Below are 13434 nucleotides of genomic sequence, written 5' to 3'. Positions count from 1 at the left end.
TATGAAATCCACATTCCCCTCCTCTAGGGTAAAGGAATGCCCTGTCTGAACATCAGGAGGTCTGCAGGGAACAAAATGCAGGGCCAAGGGGCCACAGTGTAGCAACTGATGTTTCAAAGCAGTATGACCCTGGAAAACATGCATAAAACATATGTCAGGAGGAAAATCTCAGATCATTGAGGGAGCCCAGAGTCCACACAAATGGGCCAGGGCCAACGCACAGTGCAACGTGAGATCACACCTCACCTGTGACAGGAGGGCTGGGGCCCACCTGGCTGAAAGAGAGGGACTCTCAGAAGACCAGGGTTCTGGCCAGGTACAGGGGGAGGAGGGAAGGGCATAGGGCCACTTACACACCTAGAGAAACTTCCTAGAGGGATTCAGATTTCCTGAGGAGGAGTGAGAGCCTAAGACACTTTCCAGGAAGAGATAGAAAGATTGTTGCTCAGCAAGAGGGTGTGAGGCACCTGGTAGGGGAAGCTCACAAGGTCCCAACAGGGATCCCACCTGCATTTGGGATCCAGCCATAGGCATTGACTGGTCACATCAGGGCAGATGCAGGACTCCAGAGAATCAGATGTGAGTCCATCCACAGTCACCTTCTGCCCACCCAGCTAAAATCACCAAGACATTCGTCGGCAGGCAGGGCCAAGTCCACCTGCAATTTCAGGATGCCACACCCCAGGAAGGCCTCATCACCACAAATTACCTTCCTTTTAGCAATTCCAGTCACTTGAAAATAGCCTGTTGCTCTGCTAAGGGGGGAGGAGGAACTGCAACAGCCTGTTGGCCCGCAAGGGCACTAGAAAACATGTGTGTTTCCAGGTAACTGGTTTCCTCTGTATCCTACATGTTTTCATTTGTGCATTTAAAATTCTTCTGAAAGGAAGTAAATAAATGAAGTAATTAATTAATCAAGTAGCTGATAACTTATAAAAAATACTGAAAATAAAATGTATTTTGAGAATAACTGTCAAGGGGGTAGATGCAGTAAAAGCTAAAAACTGCTGACCCAGTAGATGGGGTATGCAGGGAAGGCAGCCTGTGACAGAAACAAAAGACTCAAGAGTGAAATGTGCCTTATCCACTGGAGACATGGGATGCTCATTGAATGAGGGCTCTACAGATTCCACCTCCAATTTCCTTCTTTATTTTATCACCCCACCTTCCCTGCCCCTCAGTCTTTTACCTAAACTATGTTTCCACCTCACTGTCCTCAGTGATCCCCAGATAGATCTGGCATTGTCTCTTTTTCATCTCTGCTCATGTATCCACTCACCGATTTTTTGACATATTTTATTTTATTGATAATGCTATTACAGTTGTCCCATTTCCTTCCTTCACTCCCCTCCACCCTGCACACCCTCTCCCACCCACATTCCCCCTCTTTAGTTCATGTCCACGTGTCATAAGTTCTCTGGCCTCTACATTTCCCATACTATTCTTTCCCTCCCCCTATTTTCTACCTACCATCTATCTACTTATTCTCTGTACCTTTTCCCCCTCTCTTCTCCTCCCACTCCCTTGTTGCTAACCCTCTGCGTGATCTCCATTTCTGTGGTTCTGTTCCTGTTATAGTTGTTTGCTTAGTTTGTTTTTGTTTTAGGTGTGGTTGTTAATAATTGTGAGTTTGAGTCATCTTACTATACATGTTTTTTTTTCTTCTTTTTTCTTCTTTTTTCTTAGATAAGTCCCTTTAACATTTCATAAAATAAGGGCTTGGTGATGATGAACTCCTTTAACTTGACCTTATGTGAGAAGCACTTTATCTGCCCCTCCATTCTAAATGAAAGCTTTGCTGGATAGAGCAATCTCGGACGTAGGTCCTTGCCTTTCATGACTTGGAAGACTTCTTTCCAGCCCCTTCTTGCCTGCAAGGTCTCTTTTGAGAAATCAGCTGACAGTCTGATGGGACCTCCTTTGTAGGTTACTGTCTCCTTATCTCTTGCTGCTTCTAGGATTCTCTCTTTCATTTTTACCTTGGCTAATGTAATTATGATGTGCCTTGGTGTGTTCCTCCTTGGGTCCAACTTCCTTGGGACTCTCTGAGCTTCCTGGACTTCCTGGAAGTCCATTTCCTTTACCAGATTGGGGGCGTTCTCCTTTATTATTTGTTCAAATAACTTTTTCACTTGTTGCTCTTCCTCTTCTTCTGGTACTCCTATAATTAGGATGTTGGAACATTTAAAGATGTCCTGGAGGTTCCTAAGCCTCTCCTCATTTTTGAATTCTTCTTTCTTCATTCTTTTCTGTTTGGATGTGTCATTCTTCCTTCTGGTCCACTCCATTGATTTGAGTCCCAGTTTCCTTCCCATCACTATTGGTTCCCTGTATATTTTCTTTTATTTCACTTAGCATAGCCTTCATTTGTTCATCTAATTTGCAACCAAAATCGACCAATTCTGTGAGCATCCTGATCACCAGTGCTTTGAAGTCTGCATCTGACAGGTTGGCTATCTCTGTGTTGCTTAGTTGCATGTGTTCTGAAGCTTCAATATGTTCTTTCATTAGAGCCTTTTTTGTTTGTTTGTTTGTTTGTTTCGTCTTGATGCACGTGTTATGTAGTGCGGCACTCACCTATTTTTATAAGTGTTTATTGATTGTCTCCTTTCTGCCAGGCACTGGGCTAAGTACGAGGGACAGAAAAATGAACATGGCAAAAACCATCACTGTCCTTCTAAAATTTACCCCTTTAGCCAACAGAAATTCTATCCTTGCTCAATATCCTGTTCAACCACATCTGTCATGAAGCCTTACCCGACGCCATGCCACACTTGAGTTCCTTCTCCAATGAAGCTTCTGTAGGCACCCTCCATTAGGCCTATCATACAAGATTTGTAGGAATGTCTTGATCACACTTGGCCACTATTCATTTGAGACTTTTATGGTTGAGTTCTTTTTTTCTTCTTTTTTACATTATATTTTATTGATTGTGTTATTACAGTTGTTCTGATTTTTTCCCCTTTTGCCCCTCACCCAGCACCCTCAACTCCCTCAGGCAATCCCCCCACCATTGTTCATGTCCATTCATCACATGTATAAGTTCTTTGGCTACTCCATTGCCTCTTCTGTACTGTGCATTCCCATGACTATTCTCTAACTGCATGTTTGTACTTCGTAATCCCCTCACGTCCTCACCCATTCTCCCCTACCTTCCTCCCATCTGGTAACCATCAAAATGCTCTCCATATCCATCATTCTGTCTCTGTTCTTCTTGTTTGCTTGATTTGTTGTTTAGATCCAATTGTTGACAGGTATATATTTTTTTGCCACTTTCTTGTTCCTAGTTTTTATCTTATTTTCTCTTAGATAAGTCTCTTGAACATCTCATATAATATTGGTTTGGTGATGATAAACTCCTTTAGAATTCTATTGTGTGGGTAGCTCTTTATCTGCCCTTCTGTTCTAAATGATAGCTTGTCTAGGTAAAGCAGCCTTGACTCCTGACCCCTTCTTTTCAGGACTTTGAATATTTTGTGCCAACCCCTCTTAGCCTACACAGTTTCTTTAGAGAAATCACCTGACAGTCTTATGTGACCTCCCTTGTGGGTAACTAGCTTCTTGATTCTTGCCACTTTAACGATTCTTTAACTTTTGGCATTTTAATTATGCTGTGTCTTGGAGTGGGCCACTTTGTATCCATTTTGCTTATGACTCTGTGCTTCCTGGACTTGTGTGTCTATTTCCTTCACCAAATTAGGGAAGTTTTCTTTCACTATATTTTCAAATAGATTTCCAATTTCTTGCTGTATCTCTTCTCTTTCTGGCACTCCTATCATGCAAATGTTGGACCTGTTGAAGTTGTCCCAGAGGCTATTTGCAGTAACTTCATTTTTTTTGTGTGTTATTTTTTTCTTCTTGTTGTCCTGATTGTTTTTTTTTCCCTTCCTTATGTTCCACATGATTGAATTAATTGTTGGCTTCATCTACTCTACTGTTGTTTCCATGTAAATTGTTCTTTATTTCAATCCACCCATTTCTGACTGGATCTTGTTTATGCAGTTGAGGTCCTCACTAAGTTCCATGAGCACCCTGATAACCAGTGTTCTGAACTCTGCAACTGATACGTTGTTTATCTCCATTTCCCTGAGCTGTATTTCTGGAGTTTTGATCGGTTCTTTCATTGGGGCTGTGTTTCTTTGCCTCCTCATTTGGCAGCCTCCCTGTGTGTCTTTCTGTGTATTAGGAAGAGTTGCTTTGACTCTGTGTCTTGGTAGCGTGGACTAATGAAGTACGTGTCCTGTAGGGTCCAGTGGCACAGCCTCCCCATCACCCAAGCTGGGTACTTGAGGTGCACCCTTCACGTGGGCTGGTGTTGAGCCTTGGTTGCTCTTGGCAGAACAATGGGAGGGATGTACCCACGCCAGTCAGCTGTAAGACTGGCTGTGACCACAGACCACCAATTTCTGCCCTCTGTGGACAATCGACTGTGCAGGCGCAGGCGATGGTGCTATGACATGGACTGTAGCTGTCTACCAGGTGTGCTGGCTGGAGTTTCCTGAGTGGAGCAGGCCCAGATATCCCCAACCTGTGTTGTTCCAGGGGCTACCCTCCTGAGCTGTAAAGCAATATAATCTGCTACTTGTGCTGGGCTTAGAGATTCCCTGATGAAGCCAAGCTGTGACTCTAATTTGGCTGCCTTTAGGGCTCACTGAAGCCTGCTGTCACTTGTTGGATAGGATTTAGGAGTCAAGACCAGCCATTCTTATGGAAATGCAGCTTATGTGGGTCCATAAGTTGGGTGGAGTACAGCCTCTGTAAATCTCCAAGATGGGTCACACAGTGTTAGCCAGGTTCATGGAGTCTCAGATATTGCCCTAGCCTACTGGCTCTGGTGGGGGGAGGGGGTAGCTCAGCAAAGGGACAATGGCCTCTGCTTGCCCTGAAACCAGACACTTCAGTCTCTCCCTGTATACCACTGGTGCCCCTTCAAACCTGCCAACCCCATGCTGGAACTCAGGATTAAGTCTGAGTGACTCTGAAGGTAGGTTCTTTAAGGGGGACTGCTTGGGTCTCCAGAAGTTTCTCCCACCATTCTCCCCCTTGTTTTTTGCAGCCAGAAGTTGTGAGGACTTATGTTCCTGGCACTGGAACCCTGGGCCGGGGTCCTGGTGTGGTTCTGGGACTCCTGGCTCCCGACATATCCATTCCAAATATTTATCCACCACACATGGGTGTGTGACCAGCCTGTCCCACAACTTTGCACCTCCTACCAGTCTGGATGGTTGTGGTTTCTCTATTTCCATGGTTGTCAGACTTTGACTCAACTCCATTTCTGACAGTTCTGAGTGATGGTTGTTCTAAAATTTAGTTGTTTTCTTAATGTGGTTGTGCAAAAAGGCCAGCCATGTCTGCCTATGCCACCATCTTGACCTGAAGTCCACAAATGAGTTCTGAAATCCTGTTATTTTTGTTCTTAGGTTTTAATCATTAGCCATTATTATGGTTACATCTGTTGTGTCCTTCCAGATAGAAGAAAAAAAAAGAATTCTTCTGCTCTATCATAGAAATTGCCTGCTTTGCAGACTGTGCTTTGAGTTGGTAATTTTTGCTTTCGAGTTGATTATCTTTTTCCTTAGACTTGTCAGCACTTATAAACTCTACTATCCCAGACCTTTTTCTTCAAGTCTCCAGGTCTTTCACACTATTGTGTGGTAGAAACCTCCTGGAACCTAAACATTTGATTTCACTGATCTTTTTATTCTAGTTAAAACAAGAGGTGACTCAGTCAGCTATTTGAACATCCACTGCTGATCACAGCCTGAAAGAATGTGCCCGAAGATATCTGTTGTTTCTCCCATTTCTGCCTTTGTCTCCTATATGGTCTCATAACCAGCACTGGATCTCCTTCTTCTATTTCCCCAAGCAACAGTTGCTTCAAAAGAGTCCTTTCCCTATCTGGGTGACAGTTGCATCTTGAACCAATTGCTGAAACAGATTCCTATGCTGACTTTAAGCACAAAATAAATTTATTTACCCATGGTTCTAGAGTCAATGGAGAGACTGGAAAACCCAGACTCAGAACTAGGGCAGGAGGAGATTGGCCACCTGATACCATGAAATTAGTTCAGTAAACTCATGTTGCTGCCAACAGAAGGAATGCATGACACAATGGTACGATGAAAAGGCCCCAGTCCTCAGATAACCTCTCAGATCTCCACTGGCATACTTTCTGTGCACTCACTAAACACAACATCTGCCCTGGCTGGCCTCTCTATCCTTTTTTCTCACTGTCAGGGGAGGAGCCCATCTTGGCACTGTCACTGGCCTGTGCCTTCACCTCACCTGAGCAGGGGCTCGAAGCCCAGCCATTCCCAAAACTATATCTAGCTGTCTCCCCAAGTAGTCTGCACCAGGACCTGGGGAAGTCCAGTAGCTTCCACCCAGACACAATGAGCACAATGCTGCCTGTCCTGCTGTCCCTACTGCTTCTTGTGGGTCTTGCAAACACCCAAGATGGTAAGTTGGGAACCAAAGGCTGGGTATCAAACAGAATGGAGGGGAGGTAATGAACAGGATAGACGGTGCTGGGAAAGGGCACAGGATGAAGCCGAGTTTCCCAGACTACAGTAGGAATGGCTGTTCGATGCTGTCAGCTATCTTGGCTCACACACTTCCAGGAGTACTGAGCCACTGGACTCTTGCTATGTAAGACCTTAAATAATTAGAATCTAAAATGTTAGTAGACAAATTAACAAAATTCAGTCCCAGATGCTCTGGCCAGATAGCCCTAGCCCAATATGCCAAGGCTGAGGGTTTCATCTCCAGTCAGGGCACACACAAAAGTCAACCAATGTATGTGTGATTATTAGAATAGCAAATCTCTCTTTCTCTCTCAGATCAAAAAATTAAAAGTTAAAAAAAAAACTAAGACCCGAAACAGATAAAGTGACCTGACCTGTGTCACAGCCAGGAGAGAGCAGAGGCCACACAGGTGGAATTTCTCTTCTTCCCTCCCTCCAATGGCTGGGCATGCCTGTCTAACTCTCAGGGAGAAAGACAGGACTCCAAAGAGCACTTGTAAAGGCATGTAAGCTGGAGGACGCTTCTAGAAACAAAGCCATTCCTCACTCCACAGTTAGACACTACAACAGTGGGCCTGGAAGGCTAGAGACTGGGAAAGAAGCCAGATGGAGGTCAGGCAGAACTAGGGTTAACTTTAGGACAGAGTAGTGAGGCTTTTCTTGGCCTACAAAATTTCAGGATGATATAAGCTAAATGGTACAAGTTTAGAATTTATTGCATTCACAAGCTGTCAGAATATATCTTTTATGACAATTGATCCTACTTAGATTATCAATCACATCCTACACCAAAATGTAATTTAGTCAGGGTTCTTTAGAGAAATGCAATGAATGCTACATATGTGCACAGAAAGAGAGATTTCTTTCAAGCTTATGGCTCACAGCACTGTGGGGGCTGCAAGTCTGAAATCTGCAGGGCTGGTCAGCACAGTGGAGATGTGGAGATTTGGTGTTTAGTCTTGGGTCCAAAGGCAGTCTGGAGGCAGAATTTCTTCTTGTCTCTTGTGGCCTTCAACTGATTACAGTAGGCCCACCCACACTATGGAGTATAATCTGCTTCACTTGGTGCTTACTAAAGAAATCTTAATAGCTATTAGAAACTAATTAGTGAAAATAACTTCAGTCCTAGAAAGAAGAATCTGCCATGTGACCTCCACTGAATTAGTAACACCCATGAGAGGGTTACTAATTCATGAGTGATATCAAGAATTCGTTATTGAGTTAATTATGGAGTCCCCCCACCCCCTCTCTCTGTCCCTGCCTCATATCAAAGTGCAGGAACAGCCCAGGCAATTCTGAGGTCCATTCTGGCCTTGCCTTCTGCTGATCCATTCTAGGACATTTCCTGAGGCTTCTAGTCAATTCTCCTTCCTACACTTTCTAACTGTATGTATTTGTCAGGTTCAACTAGGTAATGTTCCAGTGACAAGGACACTTTTTTTGTGGCTTCACTCAAAAAATGTTCATTTCTTGCTCATGTAAAGATGAATACACATCAGTCAACTTGGTGTGCTCCCAGGGATGACTCAAGGATTTAGGTGGTTTGCACTTTGGGACCCTCCTCTTCATCCTCTGGCCTCCACAGTCATCGCCTAAATGAAGAGAGACAAAGGGTTCAAACCAGCTTGCAGGCCTCTGACCAGAAGCAACACATCACTTTCCCTCACATTCCCTTTTGACAGAACTCAGTCATGGTCCCAATACACCTACAAGAAGACTGAGAAATATTATCTCTGATGGGCTAAGAATCAAACCAGTGTAGTGAAAACACAACGTGGTCTCTGAAATATCATCCCCAGAATAGAAGTAGAGCCCCTTCTCTCACGTGAGCTTCCAAGAGTGTGTGGCTGACAACAGCGTGCAGAGAGCTGGGGAGGAGGAAGCCCAGTGACCAGGCCTCCCTTCCTTGTCCTCTGCTGTGCCACTGTGGCATTCCTCTTTGTGGACCCCACATCTGAATCTTTTTTTTTGCAGGACGTTACTCTCTGAGGTTCCACTATACTGGGGTGTCCAGGCCCAAGGCAGGCTTCCCCAGTTTTCAGGCCACTGGCTACCTCAATGATCTAGCCTTCCTCCACTATGATAGTAATGGTCAAGTGGCTAAGCCCTTGGGCCCATGGACACAGGTGAAAGGAATGATGGACTGGGAGAAGGAAACTCAGTTGCAGAAGGCCAGGGAGGACACCTTCATGGAGACCCTGAAAGACATCATGAACTATTACCAGGATGGAGGTCAGTGAACAATCGACTGCTGGGGTGGAGGGTCTTAGCTAAAGAGACACTGCATTTTGTAGCAGAAAGGAATCTACAGGATGGAAATACCCCTTGCCTAAAAGTAGGGGGAACAAGTGCAGATACACAGACACTTCTGCACTCTTTGTCCCCACATCAGCCACCCCTGCCCCCTTCCCCATCTCGTCCCCCAATCCTCACTTTCAGGCCTCAACTCTCACAGGAGGTGAAGTCAGTTTCAGCCCTTTCCTAGGCACATCTGACCTCTTAGTGCCACATCCTGGCCTCTGAGGTAGATTCCACTTTCTAAGGTATCAGACTCACCCCCATGCAGGGATGCTGGGTGGGGAGGGAGCTAACCTTAGGGTGATTCTCACCAGGAATCAAGTGCTGACTCCGCCATTCACTAGCTGTTTGACAGTGAACAAGTTCTTAATTATCTATCTGCTGTGAAAATTTAAGAGAAAACAAAAACCTGAATCATTGATTCCTGCCTCCAAGAGGTGAATTCCATGAAGGCTAGAACACACATTGTCTTCATCTCCCCTGGAGCCCCATCACCTAAGAAAGCCAATGATAGTTGCTAAAATGAAATGAAGAGCTTGTGTCTTCCTTCCAAGCAAATGTCCTTTTCCAAGACTTGCTGCTAATTGGGAAGGGACGTAGACATTAGAGATTTGTTTGAAGATATTACAACCCCACTAAGAGAGACAAACTGAGGAAATTGTGCTGACTCAACTGGAGACACCAACTTTACATACAACTGGAAAAAGGGAAAGATCACCTACTGTATTGTAAGCTACAAATAATTGCTGTTTAACTTGAAAATGCACTTTGGTGTGTTGGTGTCCATTTCCTAAGACCTCACACTCTAGTGAAACAAAGTTCATTTACAGGGAAGCCGCATGGGGCTAGGAGGTCTGTCCACAGTCCTTAGCTCTCTGAAGTTTCTTGACTGGGAAAAATGTATCTCATCTCAGACTGGCCTAAAGCACCAATGCATCCTCAGTTTCTCTCTCTGCCTGCTCTATGTCTGGCTAAAAACCCATTTGCCAAGATAACAGGAGTTGCATGCTTAGATTTCAAACCCTTTCTTCCTGCTGGGTTGCAAACTGTGTAGGAGTTAGTGCAAACTATTAAGATGGAGTTGGTGGTCGATGCTAGCTGACTCATTCTGTGGGGGGTCCTGGTGAATGCAGGGAATCACACTCTTCAAGGAAGGTTCGGTTGTGAGCTTCGGGATAACAACTACTGTGGAGCATTCTGGACATATATTTACGATGGACAGGAATACATCAAGTTCATCACAGAAATCCCAGCCTGGTTCCCTCGGCAAACAAAAGCTGTGTTCACAAAAGTAAAGTGGGAGAGAGAAGGCTCTGTGCAGCGGGCCAAGGCCTACCTGGAAAAGGAGTGCCCCCGGTTGCTGCGGAATTACCTGCAGCACAGCAAGACATTCCTGGATAGTAAAGGTACCCACTGCTCTCTATGCCCTGCTCCCCCCACACTGAGTTGAGAAAGACCAAGGTGATACCAGGCTGGGAGCACAGAGGAACGTTTCAGGCAAATCCTCTAGTCATGGCTCTCTATGATATGCCTCCTGGCTTCACTGTGGTGTGTAAAATGTCTGCCCAGGAAGGATGAAGTTGACTAAGTGTGAGCAGGATTGATTGTCACAGGCTGAGCCTTTAGTGACAAGTAATGAGAAAGAGCGGTCTGTGGAGGGAGGAGGGAAGGGTCCCAATGGCAGAGCAGCAGACAGAAAAAAAAGAGTGGGACTGAGACAGTGGGTGACAGGCACCACAAAGCACACAGTTTCTTTGCATCAGAAGTCACTACACAGTGGGTGGACTGGAGGGGGGGGTGGCTACTGCAAGGCAAGAAAGTGGCCAGGGACATCCCATTGTCCCACAGGGGAAGCTCATGGAAAGCCTCAGCTTCCCTGATCTTCTTGAAGTTTCCTTGAGGAGGCACTGAGCAGGGAAACGTCCCCTTCAGACCCTCACTCCAAGCTGTATCTTTCCACAGATGCTCCGTCTGTGTTAATCACCAGCCAGGAGGGCCCAGAAAACATCAGGACCCTCAAGTGCGACGCCTACAACTTCTACCCAAGACCAGTCAGTATGTACTGGACTCGACCAGGCATCCCAGTGGAGACTTATGAATGGGGGAGACATTGCTCTCGGTGAAGATGGCAAATACCACTCCTGGGTGATGGTGAAAGTCCCCTCTTCAGACACAGGCCCCTACCTCTGCCACGTGCAGCATAGCAGCCTGGCCCAGACCCTCACTGTCCCATGGAATCAGGGGCAGGAATCACAGGCTGCAGGAGACCAGTAACCTGCACTTCCTAGTCTGGAGACCAGTAACCACCTGTGTGTCCTTTGGGAAAGGAGAGAGGTGAGCTGGAGAATGGCTGTCATCACCATCAGTGCATCCCAGAGAAGAGGTGAAGGGGACAGACAGGTGGTGAATTTGGAGACACAAGGCTTGAATGCTGGGCACTGGGCTGCCTCACTGCTACATTCCCCCTCAGAACCCATTATCTAGAATCTGAAATTGTATCAGCACTAATCTACACTAATCAGATAGCCTAGACACAAATAAATCAGATTGTTCAACTGTTAAATGCTGTAGAAACTTCAGCAGAGGTTATCATTCATCCTTCCCCCAAGCATTTGAATCATCTGAAATTCTTGGTACCCCCTGGAAGCAGTGTGTCCTGGCCATCTTGATCAGGGGTCCCCAACCTAGTGTGGCCTGACCACCAGGTACCTTGAGCACTGTTCAGGTGCTCACTGCTGAGGTCCCTTCTGCTTTGAAGGTCACACAACTCTGCAACCTTCTTAATACAATCTGAAGCTTACTCTCCACCTCAGATTTCTTGGCATTTGCTTGCCACCCTGTGAACCTGCCTTCCACTCCACATACCCCCACCAATCCCACACCACCATGACCTTGGGGCCACCCTCAACCATAGCTTACCTGGGAGGTTTCATTCCTCCAGGATGCACTCCCAAGGAAGCAAGAAACACTCTGATGTTCTTAGACTTCTTCCAAATAATTGTGTGTGTGTGTGTGTGTGTGTGTGTGTGTGTGTGTGTTAACTGAGTCACTTACCAACATGCACAGATCTAAGCCAAAAGAAAACTGAACTAACAAAACAAAAACCAAAATAAGAAAACTGGAGCAAAACTCATAGACGTGACCCTTTTTTTCTGCCTTGGTGCCTCAAATTACCTTAACAATTCCTCATTCTCTCAGGACTGTCTTGCCTCTCCTTGGGGGATTCTTCTGGAGACAGTTTACCAGCTAGACTTCAGGGATGAAGGACTCTGAGTCAAGCAGGAACACTAATGGATATAGGACTTAAAAACAGTCTTTGCTAGTACCTTTGTCATTTTGATCAACATTGATTTTCTAACCTTGTTTTCAGCACTGACGGGGTAGCTCAGTTGGGTGGAGAATCATCTCCATACACCCAGGTTGTGTGTCTGGCCTCTGGTCAGGGCACATGCAAGAACCAGCCAATGAATGCACAGATAAGTGGAACAACAAATCAATGTTTCTCTCTCTCTCTCTCTCTCTCTCTCTCTCTCTCTCTCTCTCTCTCTGTCTGTCTCCCTCTCTCTCTCTCTCTTCCCCCTTCCTCTCTTTCTAAAATCACTGAATAAATAAAAACAATTAACCTTGCTTCCAGCTAGATCTTGCTGTTTCAGCTAAATAGTCTTATTATTCATCAGACATATTTAGTGTTTTTTCTATTTCCTTTCCTCATATAATGACCGACTGATTGTAGAATTATATATTGAGTATCTGTTTTATGCTGGAGTTTACCTCAGTTCTGCTTATTGACATAATATCCAAGGCACAGCTCAAATCCCACCTCCTCCCTTGACCACTGCCATGACCACCAATGCCAGCACACACTCTTCATACTGAGACTCTTTCACATAAAAATATCAGGGAAGCCCTGGCCGCTGTGGCTCAGTTGGCTGGAGTGTAATCCTGTAAGTGAGGGGTCACTGGTTTGATTGCCCATCAGGACACATGCCCCAGGTTGTGAGATCAGTCCCCTAGTTGGGGGTGCAGGCAGGATACAGCTGATTGATGTTTCTCTCTCTCTCTCCCCCACCTTTCCCTCTCCCTCTCTACACACACACACACACACACACACACACACACACACACACACGCCCTCTCTCTTGAATGAAAATAAAATAAACCTTTAAAAATATATATCAGCAAAGATCAAGGAAGAAATTTGAGTAAAGCCAATCTCCATACTATCTAAGGATGTCACAAGCAATTCCAGACCACCCATCACAAATCCACTCCCTTGCTCCTTCCCACATGAAAGGGAAGACATAAAATAAAGGAAACCAAACATGGGTAGAGGTTGCAGAAAAAAGAAGGAAGACACAGAAATCAAATTGGCTGACTACTGAATCCCAATTCAGACTTTTTTCCTTTGCTCCTTTTTAAAGTTTTGGTGATTATACCTATCCATGTATTTCTTCAATAAATATTTACTGAAAATCCCTCAGCTATAAGATACTGAGATAGATGTTAATGTAAAAAAGAAATGAGCCCAAAGTATGTCATTTCACACAGTGATAAGGTCACAAAGGGGTTTTGCAGTCCAACTGGGGAGATTTTTGAATAATGCTCTGTGGTT

General features: G+C 45.2%; 1 pseudogene; it reads left to right on the top strand.

Annotated features, from left to right (window-relative positions):
- The first annotated feature begins 6349 nt into the window (after nt 1–6349).
- On the top strand, nt 6350–11380 carry LOC123806414 (annotated as a pseudogene).
- Nucleotides 11381–13434: the final 2054 nt, after the last annotated feature.

Source organism: Phyllostomus hastatus, unplaced genomic scaffold, assembly GCF_019186645.2.
Source record: "Phyllostomus hastatus isolate PE091 unplaced genomic scaffold, TTU_PhHast_1.1 phas_scaffold_385, whole genome shotgun sequence".
Lineage (NCBI taxonomy): Eukaryota > Metazoa > Chordata > Mammalia > Chiroptera > Phyllostomidae > Phyllostomus > Phyllostomus hastatus.
The sequence above is the reverse complement of the archived record's forward strand: the minus strand, read 5'-3'. Positions and strand labels throughout refer to the sequence as shown.